This window comes from Dermacentor silvarum, chromosome 7 (genome assembly GCF_013339745.2).
Source record: "Dermacentor silvarum isolate Dsil-2018 chromosome 7, BIME_Dsil_1.4, whole genome shotgun sequence".
Lineage (NCBI taxonomy): Eukaryota > Metazoa > Arthropoda > Arachnida > Ixodida > Ixodidae > Dermacentor > Dermacentor silvarum.
The window spans coordinates 28,111,243-28,127,125 of NC_051160.1; positions in this window are offsets into that span (position 1 = coordinate 28,111,243).

Here is a 15,883-nt window from a genome sequence, read left to right on the forward strand (position 1 = left end):
ACGAAGATCTGCGCCGTGATTGCTTGAGTGTATCTATTGCTGGCCGACACTCGCAATCACAGACCCAAAACACAACTTTCAAGCTTACACACCAAACCCCAAAGTCAGCTTTTCTCGCGAACAAAAGGTGCTGCGGGAAAGACACCGGCGGAAAAATCTTATTTCACTTTTCAGAGACCGAGAGCAGCAGCGAAGCTTCAGGAGCGCGGTTGTCATGGCAACGTTGACATTTGGGGTACCCATCCCAGTGCTCCTTTGCGAAAAACAGCACGTGACTTCCGCCACACCTTCTCCAATACGCTCGTGCTGGCCAGGGCCTCTCCTGGGGTTTCCTCCCTCCATGCCTCCTCCCAAAAGAGAATCGACTCGATGCTAAACAAAACATTGACGGTCAGAAAGACTTGTCCCAGGAGAAACGTAATGGTCCGGAAACCACGACTATTATTATGGTGTGCGATATGGTTTTAACTGCACGACGTGCACAATCTCATGCCGTGGTTGTCGGCGTCGTGCTGGCTGGTTGCCGTCCGGAAGAACTTCATAATTTAGGTCACTCACTCGCCGAAGCACTTTGTAAGGTCAGAAGTACCGATTAAGAAGCTTTTCCGAAAGGCCTTTACGGTGGACGAGGGTCCAAACTACCACTTGGTCCCCCGGTTGGTACTCAAGTTGTCGGTGGCGGAGATTGTAGTGTCGCGCGTCAATACACTGTTCTTTCCTGATGTTCACGCGAGCCAGTTGGCGTGCTTCCTCGCCACGCTGCACGAAGCGCTGGGTGTCTTCATCACGATTGTCAGATTTGTCACATGGCAACATGGCTTCTAACATCGTTAGAACTTCACGACCGTAAACAACAGAAAACGGCGTGAAGCGTGTGGTCTCTCCTAGCGGTGTTGTACGCAAACGTGACGTACGGTAATACCTCGATCGTCCCACATCTTATGCTGCACATCTATGTACCTCGACAGCATGTCGGTCATCGTTTTGTTAAGCCTTTCGGTCAAGCCATTTGCTTGAGGCTGATAGGCAGTCGTCTTTCGATGAGTGGTGTTGAAAAAAATTACACCATCTTCCCGTAGGGGAACCCTGAGTAGCATGCGAAGCAGCCATGGGGTCGACTCAAGGTAGCTTTATCAGCTGTATAAACTTGGTCATGCAGCAGCACCAGCAACGCGCAGAACTGTTGTCGACGCCGTCGGCGTTTTGCCCGCGTTCGCACCGAACGCTCGCGGCGTTGGTGACTGTTACCGGTGCGTCTGGGGCGCCTACCGTCGTGTCTCTAACCTCAGCTGCTTCGCATTATCGCGCGCGGAGCCGCAGGTGTTGCCATTCATTGCGCAATCCGGAGTGGAGAGGAGCGTCGGAGAGGAGTGGAGGAATGCCGAGAGGAGAGGAGATGAGACAAGGAGAGGAGAGGAGGGCAGGAGGATGCGTATGCGCAGTAGGGGTGGGGACTCCGCACGGCGGATGAATGGATGGATGGAGGGAGGGAGTGACATAGCCCTGATCATAAGATGCTTCGCATCTAAAACTTCTTCAAGCAGCCTTGCCGTAAACACCGCTCCTCGATCTGTGATGACACAGGATGGGGCACCATGGCGTAGTACGATGTTCTGTACGAAAAATTGTGCAACCTCAGAAGCTCTGCTTTTTGGAAGAGCCTTTGTTTCAGCATAGCGGGTTAAATAGTCCGTGGCGATGCTTATCCACTTGTTTCCGGAAGTAGACAACGAAAACGAGCCCAGGAGGTCCATGCCGACTTGATCGAAGGGCCCTCGAGGCGGCTCGATAGGATTCAGCGATCCCGCAGGTTTCAAGTTCGGCGACCTTCGGTGCTGGTATTCACGGCAGGCATGGGCGTATCGTTTAACACAAGTGGCGAGTTTCGGCCAGTAGTATACGATTTCCGTACCCTGGCAAGAGTTCGAGTGAAACCCAAGTGGCCAGACGCGGGCTTGTCGTGGCATGCGAACAGGATTTCGTCACGAAGCTCTGCTGGTACGACCAAAAGATAGGTTTTGTTGCTGGCAGCAGAATTCCTCTTATACAGGACGCCCTGGCGCAAACAAAATTACGGCACACCGCGGGCAATTTGCGGGGGCAGAGAGACGTTGCGGCCTTCTAGGTGCTCAATTATAGGTCGTACCTCACAGTCTGCTCTCTGCCGTGTCGATAGGTCTTCCACGCTTATGGCGCCGAGAAAAGCGCTCTCGTCTTCGATGTGTTGATCGGCAGGTTCAACAGGTGCGCGCGACAATGTGTCGGCATCGTCGTGTGTGCGTCCTGACTTGTACACGATGGTCACGTCGTATTCCTGCACGCGCAGGCTCCACCGTGCCAGTCGTCCAGAAGGGTCTCTTAGGTTTGCCAGCCAGCATAAGGAGTGATGACACGACCTTGAATGGGCGGCCATAGAGATAAGGTCGAAACTTGGCAAGTGCCCTTACGACGGCAAGACACTCTTTCTCCGTGGTAGTGTAATTGCACTCAGGTCGTGAAAGGGTGCGACTGGCGTAAGCTATGACCCTTTCGCCGTTATCCTGCCGTTGTACGAGCACAGCACCCAAACCGACGTTGCTGGCGTCAGTATGAATTTCTGGTTCGGCGTCCTCGTCGAAATGCCCAAGAACAGGGGGCGATGCCAGGCGATGCCGCAGCTCGGCGAAAGCTGCGTCTTGTTCAGAGCTCCAGATGAACGGCGTGTCGTCACATAAAGCACTTTACGGACTGTATAGTAACATATACAGGTCTTTCAGGCACACGGCACTCCATTCTGGACAAATTCATGGTACGATTGCTGGTATTAAAGGGACGCTAAAAAGAGAAACCATTCGATGGCGCGAGAGCTCACGCGCGATGGTCCCCACCCTTTCACCACTCCTCCTCACCTCCCCTCTACATAACTCGGTATCCCGAGAGCAGCCGCTGTTTTCCTCGGCGCGTTTCCCTGGCTTCACTCGCCCAAGTACGATCATCCATCCAGCGACCACAGCCGTAGCTACCACGAAAACGGACGAACTAGCCAAATAAAGCTATTCGCTCTAAAGGGGCGCTAAATACAAATATTAAGTCAAGCTAAAGTGATAGATTAGTGCGCGAGGAACTCTAAGGCGGCAGTATTATCGTGAACAGAGCCTTAGTAATCGAGAAATTGAAGTAAATGCAGGACACAATTAAAGACACTCTCGGGCCATTCAAGTACCTGCCCGATGACGAAGGCACTCCTCCTTTAAATTCTGTCGCTAATACTCAGCCGCTCGTTACAGGAACACTATACTGCATTATAAGGCGAAATAAAATGCTACGTGTACAGTTCTATTTCATTTTTCGAAAGACGAACTCATTCACATTAGCCTTGACAATGACGTGGGTCGTCGAAAGGTTTCGTTTTTTCTCGACTCTGCGCCGCCCATGCATTCGCGTTTCAGTAGTTTCTTTATAAAGTAGTGCTGCACTGACTTTACTGGCTCGTGAAACTCGTGCAAACTGCAAGTATAGCGGACAATTCCACTTCCATGTGATGTCGCGGGATGCCCGAGCAGTCAACGCCACTTGACCAAAAGCAGCTGCAGCGGTGAATCCATCGCTCTGTCTTGACTCTTGACTCGGTTTCTCCGTGGCCGCGCGTTTGCGTTTTGTGCAAAAAACCGCACCGTCGTTCTGTCCGGCTAAGTTACTCGCCTGATCTCCGCGTAGAATACATCCGAGCCGTCTGGGCCGGCTCAGTTTAGCCTAACGGGCGTCCACATACCAATTGCTACAGACTTCGCAAATGTTTGGTGATTTGCGTACCTGTGGCTGCTGGATCGAATACGAGGTGCGAGACTCGAGCCGCAGTCTAACTTCACCAGACGAGCACGGGGCAGAAAGCTAGAAAAGATGAGCAGACTAGGCTGCAAGCACGGGTCAAGCAAGCTTAGGTTTGTTTTGGTTTGGTGCTTATAGATATAGCACAACCCACTAGGGGGGATTGGCCATGAATCGGGCGGCAGTGGGTAGAAAAAGGATGAATACTTAAAAAGGATTTTCTTACTTAAAGGGACACTAAAGAGAAACCGGAAGTTGAGCTTAAATGGTAGATTATGCTTTCACGATCACAGCCATACCATACTTACTGCAAACAGATGTTTAATAAGCGAGAAAATAGCGAAAAACTGAAGGATAGGTGCTGACGCCCCTTCGAAATTCCCGCACTACACGTTCGTGACGTCGGAGATTACAAATGCAGGCCGGTCGCGATTGTTCGAGAGCGATTTATCGCTGTTAATAAAACGCAAAATAAAATACACCTTAAACGTACATAAACAGCATTTGCCAACTTTTTAAACCGTTTCAAGCGAGGAAGTACTTGTTTAGCAGAAAATTAAATAAATAAGAAAAAATGGCATGGCGATGCATGCGGCTACGTAATGCGGCCGTGATAGTTTCGTAGTTTCGTTTTTGGTCAATGCATCGTCACGCGCGCCTGTTCCGCTCTACGGTGTTTGGTTGCGTGTTGCGTGGCTCGAAAAACGTCGACTTCGCAGGAAACAGCCAGAAAATGCCTCGTGTGTAGTGTTTAGGGCTGTATAAATGGCCGAAGGCGCTTGTTCAGGGGCAGTGGCATGCAGTGTTGACTCGATTGTGTCCTTTCATGTGGTGTCGCGCGGAGAGCCCCCGCTCCCCGGCGTTCGCAATGGCTCAGTGTTCTGCCGATAATAAAACGGCAAGAGAGCCAGAGAAACTCATGGTGTGCTCTCTGCATTTCTCGTCCTTGGATTATGTGTATAATCTTGCCCTCGGAAAGTATCTTGGCGTGCCCCAGAGGCCAGTTCTTTCTCGACAGCTGTTCCCTCAATGCGGCCTTCATCAAACCCCCTACCGGTGCCCCTGCAGCAGCAAACTGGCGGCTCGGTGAGTGCTGAATGTCATTAAATAAAGCCAAGAAATAACCATACCGAGTACGTGCGCAACGTTCTACGCTTGTTCTGTCGGGAACATCGTCGCCTGTTGGACCGCACGCTTCGCCTCGACGAAAACGAAGCTCTGCTTTCCGCCGGCGCGGCCGGCGGCTCACCGCCATCGCACGAGGAAACACCTACCGCTCGAGCACGGCTGATCATTTCGCGCTCCGTTTCACTGAATATCGCTGAAATGCAGTCCTGCTTCCCTGGCAGGCTCTTCGTTGCAAGGTTCAGCGGCAGCAACGGTATACATCGCGGCGAACGCAAACGCAGCGACCATGCATGCAGCCATGATGCATCCAGCGCCTCGGCCGTTTACGCAAGCGGTGACGTATCATGGCGCATTCTGATTCGCTGAGAGCAATGCAATCTGTGACGACACTGCTTCAGCGCCAAATCTGGGGTGAGAGAAATTGAAGAAGAGATATTTGGTCTTTGTTTACGAATTTCTCCGCTAATAACTCATATTTTTGCACACAACAAAAACTGCATGCATTCCTGAAGGTCCCTCTTTTATTCCAGCTGAACTTCCTGTTTCTCTTTAGTGTCCCTTTAAGAAGGAGATATTAAATGAATTCTAATCGCTAATATTAATTTTCATGCTATAATATCTTATAATTTACATTATTATTTTTGTTTCTTGTTGTGGAAAGTAAAAGAGTAAATTTAGCATGGCAGCAAGTAGGCGCGAGTCGCTCGCTCCTTCTCCTTCTCTTTCTGGCTCCTCAAAACGTGTGCCTCATACCCCACTATGGGGGATTAACCGAGACGCAAGTCAATAAGGCTTACTAAATATAGAAATGAAATTTCACTAGCAAACTTGCGAGGACTGATAAATTCAATGTGACGTATTAGGCGTAATAAAGACCCGAGCTTCCAAATACTCCATCTTTTATTCTATTGCCTGTGATTTCCCTCTGCTTCCTTTTCTTCACTTCTCCTGCCCGTCGCCACCTGCCGGCAATGATCTTCAACATATTACCAAGGTGCCAAATTGATCACTCGGCAGCTGGTTCTTGGTAGCTTGCTTCGAGAACGTACACCTGGTGAACGGGTCGTTTTATCGGCTGTCCAGAAGCTGGTAGAAGTGTGCAAACGCTCCTGCAATACTGTCCTTTCCTGGGTGCACTGATATAATTCTACACGGCTTCCATAGTAGCGTATGTGCTATGTCGTCATGCACCACGTCAACTTCGCGTAACCGAGGTAGTTCACCAACAGAACTGTTTTAGGTAGACCGAAGTAATAGCAGGTACGACCGCTTCCATCGGATCCATAAGTCAGCTGTCAGGCGATCACGATAGCGTTTGTCGATATCGTGCCATCTTACTTACTGACGTGCTTACTTACTACTTATTTATGTGATGACGTGCTTGTCATCTTGTCGTAATGTGCCATAGGAAATGCTGGCATCATGCGGAAAGCATACGGTGCGTCTTCCGTGCAAGAATTGCGATGGAGTCAGCCGCTGCAGCTCCTCCGAGTTGCTATCGAGATAAGAAAGAGGTCTGCGGTTTATGGCCGCTTCAGCTTCGCAGGGAACGATAGAGAGGGGGTAGGGCAGTGAGGGTGCTGCGCCCAAGCGAGCGTCTCAACGTGTTTTAAGTACGAAGCACTTTATAGGGCCCGGGCTGTCGGCGTCGGCGTGATCTGTCGTGGTCACGCTCAAAGCCAAGTGCACAAAACAGGGTCAAAACAAGTGCACAATTGATCAAAACCGGTTTAACATAAACTAACATGATTCAGAATAATAAAAAAACTGGAATAAACAAGCATTAAGCGCAATAATTAGCAGACACTCGTTAAAATCGGTTCTGATACGCCAGACTGGTACCAGCGCAGCGCAAGAGAGGGCGACACCACCCCACAAGCGCTAGATTGCTCCTGCCTCCAGCACTACTCCTGCACCGGCGCATCACTCCTTCGCACTTCCCCAGGTTTCACGTTAGTGGAGCTGCATTAGCGCTGGATTTGAACTACACAAGCGCAGGATTTGAGCAGATTGGAGCTACATTAAGCGCTGGATGTGAGCAGGATTTGAGCTGGATTGGAACTGCATTTGAGCTACATTCTGCAACTGCACGGAGTTGCCACAAATCTTCCGACCGCAGCCCAAGCCAACAGTTGCGCGCTGCAACCGTTTCGTGAGAGTTACGCACAACGCGCCGTTTCACTTCTCTCTCGTCCGTCTGCGGAGGACTTCGAGCCTCTCTTTTGTACGTGTCTGGCCTCTAACGCCGAACGCGTTTAATGGGGTGGCTCCATGTAGGAAGGTTGCAACGAAGTAGTACTTCGCCATTTTAAGAATACAGTTTCATTCAGTATGTTACCAGAGTCGAGTGTGGCGCCAGTGTCTACGCGAGCTGCGAGCAGGTCGATTCAGCCAGCATGTTAATGGTTGTTAGGACATGTATTTGCCTTAACTTCGTCCGTTTGGCTTCGAACGGCTTTGCGACTTTGCAAGGTCACCGTTTTCAAGAAAGTACGGTGCTATATAAATAATTAAATAAACATTAATAAATTTGTCCGACGGCAGGATGCGAACACACGATCACAAGCGTGATATTGATAGAAACATCAGACTTGCGGGATAGAAACACCCTTCACGCACGGATTGTGACGCCTGATAAATACATAATACCTAAAATTGCAACGTTAGGGAACCAACAAAACTATAATAATGGTTAACCTTCAACAGGAATATGCACACAGATCGTGGAATTAAAGCGGCAAGAAAAAGCGCTTGAGTAGAGAGAGAGAGAGAGAGAGAGAGAAAGCGAAGAGAGGAAAGGCAGGGAGGTCAACCAGACGAACGTCCGGTTTGAGTAGCCGGACATACTTTTTAAGGCATCATGTAGTATCCTGAAGTTTAGCTAATTGAAGCAATCTGGCTTGTAAAACGCACGACTCAATGCGCCATTTCCTAATTCACCCCGATCTAGCACCTTAGAAAATTAGCAACATGTGCAAAACAAATGCACTCAACGCTGTAAGATCCATGTTCCTGTGTCTCCGAGTTCATCCCAAATCGAAGATGGTTGCCGCCAGCGCCGACTTTTTGTTTTTTACTTGTTTCCTCCGTGGCAACTTTGCTGCATATTTTAAGATGTAGGCTTAAATTTGCAGTAGGAATGACGACCGCAAGCGAGTATCTTTTTTTTTTTTTCACGATAGCAGTGCGCTGACAAGAACGGGCAAGTCTGCAAGCAGTCACGCCACCCGTCAGTATGCTTAGCTATAGCATAGAAGGAAAGGATACGAAGAAAGGGTGAATGAAGAAAACGGCGTAAACGCCACAGCAGGCCTCGGAAACTCCGCTGGTTTTTTGTCCACGCGAATTGCAGCGCCATCCATGAGATGGATGCGAAACCAAAATCGCTTTACCTCTCTTTTTTTTTCTTCTCAACCCTCTCTCAACTTTGTCGTTTCTCTCTCGCCTTCAGCTATCGGCGTAAAGCTTTATATCGGCGGCGCCGCTGGCGCGGCCCGCGCTCGTCGTCGGCCGTGCTGATAACGGCCAAAACGGCAGCAATTTCTTTTTCTGGCATTATGCGGTCAGTTTTACGGTTCTCGCCTTCCACGCTAGCAGTGTGTTCTTTTTCTGGCATTATGCGGTCAGTTTTACGGTTTTCGCCTTCCACGCTAGCAGCGTGGTCCGTGTGGTACCCTACCGTTGCACGTTTGTCGGCTTTACACCGCAATGTCTCGCAGCTGTCGCTGTTCGTGTGTGGTTCAATGGTGTGCGAACACATCAAGACGAAGTCAGCCGTGTGACGTGAAATTCTACCGCATCCCTAAAGGCAACGGGTGAGCACTGTGTAGTTTACTTCCCGGTTTTTATTTGTGATGGTAATTGTGCGCAGTCGTACATGGCTGTCCGGTGGTTAGGCAGCAGCTAGCTTATTTGAGAACACCACAACGATGCAGTAAATCGTTATGTCAACAAGCCGCGAACATAAAGCTCCTTATAAATATAGTACCACCTGTGCGTATCGCGAGGAACACGTGGGTAGGTGTGCGCTTTGCACTTATTTCTAGCTAATTAGTCGCCATCGTTTAAAAATGCGTTTCTGAGAATTAAGGTTGTCATATCACAACTAGTACTCTGTCGCGACGCGAAGCGAGCTCAGTTTTGTATGGCCCAACTGTGATGTTATAATTTATGATCTTCACTGTTCTTCAGGAGGGAAGCATTTTTAACCTACGCTGGAAGGATGGACCTAATGGGTTTGCCCAGGGAGAAGGTGAACAACCGCAGATTATGCTCGGCGCACTTCACAGAGGTGGATTTTATGGACCGAGCGAGAAGCAGGCCGCCAGAAGCTGTTCTGCGCATTGGCCATTACAGCTATTACAATAAATGTTTTTTACATGTGCGTACGTGAAACAGCATCCGTGTTTTGTTGCATTCTACAGTGTGTTGCACTGTCTGCTCCAATTTTGGTTTTCGCAAACGAACACAATAAAGTGAGTCCAAAGAAGTGTTGTAAGTGGAATTATTTTTAATACAATTTGGGCACATGCTTGCTTGATTGTAATATTGAACGCGACTGCGTGCATGAAAACGCAAAAAGAATCCACTGCGCACAAGCACGCAGCACGAATGCACGAATGGCACGGCTGGACAGGAGAGGAGAGCGCGCGTTTCGGTCCGGCGATGCGTCTGATAACGCCCGCGACAAAAAAAAAAAAAAAAAAAAAAGAGACCGCAGCCGACAGCTCAAGAAATAAAAAAAAGAAGAGCATTGCGCGAGGCATGAGGGGAGGGTGAGGCGAGGCATGCGAGAGGGTTAGGAAAATCAAGAGGGAAAGGAGATACGAGCAGAACAACGTTATCATAAAGAAAGGAAGAAAAAAAGTGCTATAGCGAAAGGGGGAGGGTAAAAAAAATCGCGCCGCTTTTCTTTTTCTTTTTTTCGCCCTCGCCGTTCCGTCATCCATCCGCTAGGGCCTAACTGAAGTGCGCCTTGGCGCTAGCGTCGACTGACCATTTGCTGTAGGAAAACCGATGGGATGTATAGGAAGATTCACCCCACTGGCCACACTCTCCCCCTCAGGATGTAGACACATCGCGATCTGCGGGCGGCAGCGACGGAGGGAGACAAGGGGACAGTGACCCCCCCCCCCGCATTCCGCCGTGCCTGCACGCGCTGCCGATTCTACTTAGCAGCATGTAGCTACCCGAGTCTTTCATTCATAGCGCTGACCGGGCTTACATGGGAGTGTGAGGGAGGGAAGGGGGGTTGGCAAGGTTGAAGAACGGAAAAGTAGGCAGGAAAAAACAACGCGAAGGCAAGATTACGCCCCAAAGACAGGCAAGGACGAGAGGGTATCGACACGGACAAGCGCCAACTTAAATTTGTTTTTCACTCATAGGCGTTCACATAAGTGGTTTACCACGCATGCGCAATGAAGCAATAAAAATAAAACATTGATATATGAACATGATTATTATGTCACCGCAACATTCCACGACAGTACCTTTCTGAGCTGCTGAACAAAGAAATAGAAGTTTCACTAACATATCCATTCCATCTCGAGGCAATTTAAAACGGCCACATCAGCTCTCTGGCAGCACAATTCTTGATTCTGCCCAGAATCTTGATCATTCAAAGCCGCAGAGCGCGCATGCGAAACGTACAATGCGCCGGCAAATGCGCAATACCGTTGTTTCTTATCGAAAGCTCATGTTCCATTGCACGATCCGTAAAGCAGCGGCTAGTTTGCACGATATACGATTTCCCCGCTTGCTACGTTGTGCTCCCCGCTTGCTTCGTTGTGCTTTGTCTTTTTTTTTTGGGGGGGGGGGGGTGGCACATTTCGTTAAAGCGGCGTGCAAGAAAGCCCGTGTACCATGCATTGGGTGCACGGGAAGAAAAAAACCACAGGTGGTTAGGATAAATCCCAAGTCCACCACTACGGCGTGTCTCGATCATAATCATTTTTTGAATTAGGCACCTTAAACCCCGTACTTCACATGTGTCTTGACTTTTTTAAATGTAAGTTAGGCTTACCAAGTCATACAAAAAATACATTTAAGAATTTGGCAACAAAAAACTAGCATACTACAAGCCCTATGTTGTTCCAAGAAAGCCAATTTACTAACCCATGTTGGCACATCCACAGGAATGTCGGTCCAATAATTCCAGCTGTGATGAATGGCAGTGCTAATATTGTTTGCTGCATGTGCAAAGAGGGCCAGCGCTGGATCCCTAAAACAATGGTCCAGCCGATATTTGATCCGCGCTGTTAATCTTAGGCCATGATTCGACCAGGAATCAAAACGGCACAGCCCATATTGGAACCACGCTGTTAACCTTAGGCCATCATTCGACCAGGAAGTGCCAATCGGTATCGAACGTTGGTCCGAGCTGACGTGCAGCCTGGGAAGCCTATAGTCCACGAAAATATTGTTGACAGCCCCGTCCACTCAACTCTCGAGAAAGCACTGGTTTGGCGCATACATCACATCCACATGCTAATGCACGAGCTCTCGTCGATTAACGGCATGAATAAACGGAAATTGCAAGATTGGATATTGCTGATAAAATGATAAGCCTATAGCCCACGAAAATATTGTTGCCAGCCCGGTCTACTCAACTCTCGATAAAGTGCTGGTTTGGCGCATACATCACATCCACAGGCTAATGCACGAGCTCTCGTCGATTAGCGGCATGAATAAACGGAAATTGCAAGATTGGATATTGCTGATAAAATGATAAGCCTATAGCCCACGAAAATATTGTTGCCAGCCCGGTCTACTCAACTCTCGATAAAGCGCTGGTTTGGCGCATACATCACATCCACATGCTAATGCACGAGCTCTCGTCGATTAACGGCATGAATAAACGGAAATTTCAAGATTGGATATTGCCGATAAAATGATAAGCCTATAGCCCACGAAAATATTGTTGCCAGCCCGGTCTACTCAACTCTCGATAAAGCGCTGGTTTGGCGCATACGTCACATCCACATGCTAATGCACGAGCTCTCGTCGATTAACGGCATGAATAAACGGAAATTGCAAGATTGGATATTGCTGATAAAATGATAAGCCTATAGCCCACGAAAATATTGTTGCCAGCCCGGTCTACTCAACTCTCGATAAAGCGCTGGTTTGGCGCATACATCACATCCACATGCTAATGCACGAGCTCTCGTCGATTAACGGCATGAATAAACGGAAATTGCAAGATTGGATATTGCTGATAAAATGATAAGCCTATAGCCCACGAAAATATTGTTGCCAGCCCGGTCTACTCAACTCTCGATAAAGCGCTGGTTTGGCGCATACATCACATCCACATGCTAATGCACGAGCTCTCGTCGATTAACGGCATGAATAAACGGAAATTGCAAGATTGGATATTGCTGATAAAATGATAAGCCTATAGCCCACGAAAATATTGTTGCCAGCCCGGTCTACTCAACTCTCGATAAAGCGCTGGTTTGGCGCATACATCACATCCACATGCTAATGCACGAGCTCTCGTCGATTAACGGCATGAATAAACGGAAATTGCAAGATTGGATATTGCTGATAAAATGATAAGCCTATAGCCCACGAAAATATTGTTGCCAGCCCGGTCTACTCAACTCTCGATAAAGCGCTGGTTTGGCGCATACATCACATCCACATGCTAATGCACGAGCTCTCGTCGATTAACGGCATGAATAAACGGAAATTGCAAGATTGGATATTGCTGATAAAATGATAAGCCTATAGCCCACGAAAATATTGTTGCCAGCCCGGTCTACTCAACTCTCGATAAAGCGCTGGTTTGGCGCATACATCACATCCACATGCTAATGCACGAGCTCTCGTCGATTAACGGCATGAATAAACGGAAATTGCAAGATTGGATATTGCTGATAAAATGATAAGCCTATAGCCCACGAAAATATTGTTGCCAGCCCGGTCTACTCAACTCTCGATAAAGCGCTGGTTTGGCGCATACATCACATCCACATGCTAATGCACGAGCTCTCGTCGATTAACGGCATGAATAAACGGAAATTGCAAGATTGGATATTGCTGATAAAATGGATAAGCCTATAGCCCACGAAAATATTGTTGCCAGCCCGGTCTACTCAACTCTCGATAAAGCGCTGGTTTGGCGCATACATCACATCCACATGCTAATGCACGAGCTCTCGTCGATTAACGGCATGAATAAACGGAAATTGCAAGATTGGATATTGCTGATAAAATGGTAAGCCTATAGCCCACGAAAATATTGTTGCCAGCCCGGTCTACTCAACTCTCGATAAAGCGCTGGTTTGGCGCATACATCACATCCACATGCTAATGCACGAGCTCTCGTCGATTAACGGCATGAATAAACGGAAATTGCAAGATTGGATATTGCTGATAAAATGATAAGCCTATAGCCCACGAAAATATTGTTGCCAGCCCGGTCTACTCAACTCTCGATAAAGCGCTGGTTTGGCGCCCCTCATACGTCACATCCACATGCTAATGCACGAGCTCTCGTCGATTAACGGCATGAATAAACGGAAATTGCAAGATTGGATATTGCTGATAAAATGGTAAGCCTATAGCCCACGAAATATTGTTGCCAGCCCGGTCTACTCAACTCTCGATAAAGCGCTGGTTTGGCGCATACGTCACATCCACATGCTAATGCACGAGCTCTCGTCGATTAACGGCATGAATAAACGGAATTGCAAGATTGGATATTGCTGATAAAATGGTAAGCCTATAGCCCACGAAAATATTGTTGCCAGCCCGGTCTACTCAACTCTCGATAAAGCGCTGGTTTGGCGCATACATCACATCCACATGCTAATGCACGAGCTCTCGTCGATTAACGCATGAATAAACGGAAATTGCAAGATTGGATATTGCTGATAAAATGATAAGCCTATAGCCCACGAAAATATTGTTGCCAGCCCGGTCTACTCAACTCTCGATAAAGCGCTGGTTTGGCGCATACATCACATCCACATGCTAATGCACGAGCTCTCGTCGATTAACGGCATGAATAAACGGAAATTGCAAGATTGGATATTGCTGATAAAATGGTAAGCCTATAGCCCACGAAAATATTGTTGCCAGCCCGGTCTACTCAACTCTCGATAAAGCGCTGGTTTGGCGCATACATCACATCCACATGCTAATGCACGAGCTCTCGTCGATTAACGCATGAATAAACGGAAATTGCAAGATTGGATATTGCTGATAAAATGATAAGCCTATAGCCCACGAAAATATTGTTGCCAGCCCGGTCTACTCAACTCTCGATAAAGCGCTGGTTTGGCGCATACATCACATCCACATGCTAATGCACGAGCTCTCGTCGATTAACGGCATGAATAAACGGAAATTGCAAGATTGGATATTGCTGATAAAATGATAAGCCTATAGCCCACGAAAATATTGTTGCCAGCCCGGTCTACTCAACTCTCGATAAAGCGCTGGTTTGGCGCATACATCACATCCACATGCTAATGCACGAGCTCTCGTCGATTAACGGCATGAATAAACGGAAATTGCAAGATTGGATATTGCTGATAAAATGGTAAGCCTATAGCCCACGAAAATATTGTTGCCAGCCCGGTCTACTCAACTCTCGATAAAGCGCTGGTTTGGCGCATACATCACATCCACATGCTAATGCACGAGCTCTCGTCGATTAACGGCATGAATAAACGGAAATTGCAAGATTGGATATTGCTGATAAAATGGTAAGCCTATAGCCCACGAAAATATTGTTGCCAGCCCGGTCTACTCAACTCTCGATAAAGCGCTGGTTTGGCGCATACATCACATCCACATGCTAATGCACGAGCTCTCGTCGATTAACGGCATGAATAAACGGAAATTGCAAGATTGGATATTGCTGATAAAATGGTAAGCCTATAGCCCACGAAAATATTGTTGCCAGCCCGGTCTACTCAACTCTCGATAAAGCGCTGGTTTGGCGCATACATCACATCCACATGCTAATGCACGAGCTCTCGTCGATTAACGGCATGAATAAACGGAAATTGCAAGATTGGATATTGCTGATAAAATGGATAAGCCTATAGCCCACGAAAATATTGTTGCCAGCCCGGTCTACTCAACTCTCGATAAAGCGCTGGTTTGGCGCATACATCACATCCACATGCTAATGCACGAGCTCTCGTCGATTAACGGCATGAATAAACGGAAATTGCAAGATTGGATATTGCTGATAAAATGGTAAGCCTATAGCCCACGAAAATATTGTTGCCAGCCCGGTCTACTCAACTCTCGATAAAGCGCTGGTTTGGCGCATACATCACATCCACATGCTAATGCACGAGCTCTCGTCGATTAACGGCATGAATAAACGGAAATTGCAAGATTGGATATTGCTGATAAAATGGTAAGCCTATAGCCCACGAAAATATTGTTGCCAGCCCGGTCTACTCAACTCTCGATAAAGCGCTGGTTTGGCGCATACATCACATCCACATGCTAATGCACGAGCTCTCGTCGATTAACGGCATGAATAAACGGAAATTGCAAGATTGGATATTGCTGATAAAATGGTAAGCCTATAGCCCACGAAAATATTGTTGCCAGCCCGGTCTACTCAACTCTCGATAAAGCGCTGGTTTGGCGCATACATCACATCCACATGCTAATGCACGAGCTCTCGTCGATTAACGGCATGAATAAACGGAAATTGCAAGATTGGATATTGCTGATAAAATGGTAAGCCTATAGCCCACGAAAATATTGTTGCCAGCCCGGTCTACTCAACTCTCGATAAAGCGCTGGTTTGGCGCATACATCACATCCACATGCTAATGCACGAGCTCTCGTCGATTAACGGCATGAATAAACGGAAATTGCAAGATTGGATATTGCTGATAAAATGGTAAGCCTATAGCCCACGAAAATATTGTTGCCAGCCCGGTCTACTCAACTCTCGATAAAGCGCTGGTTT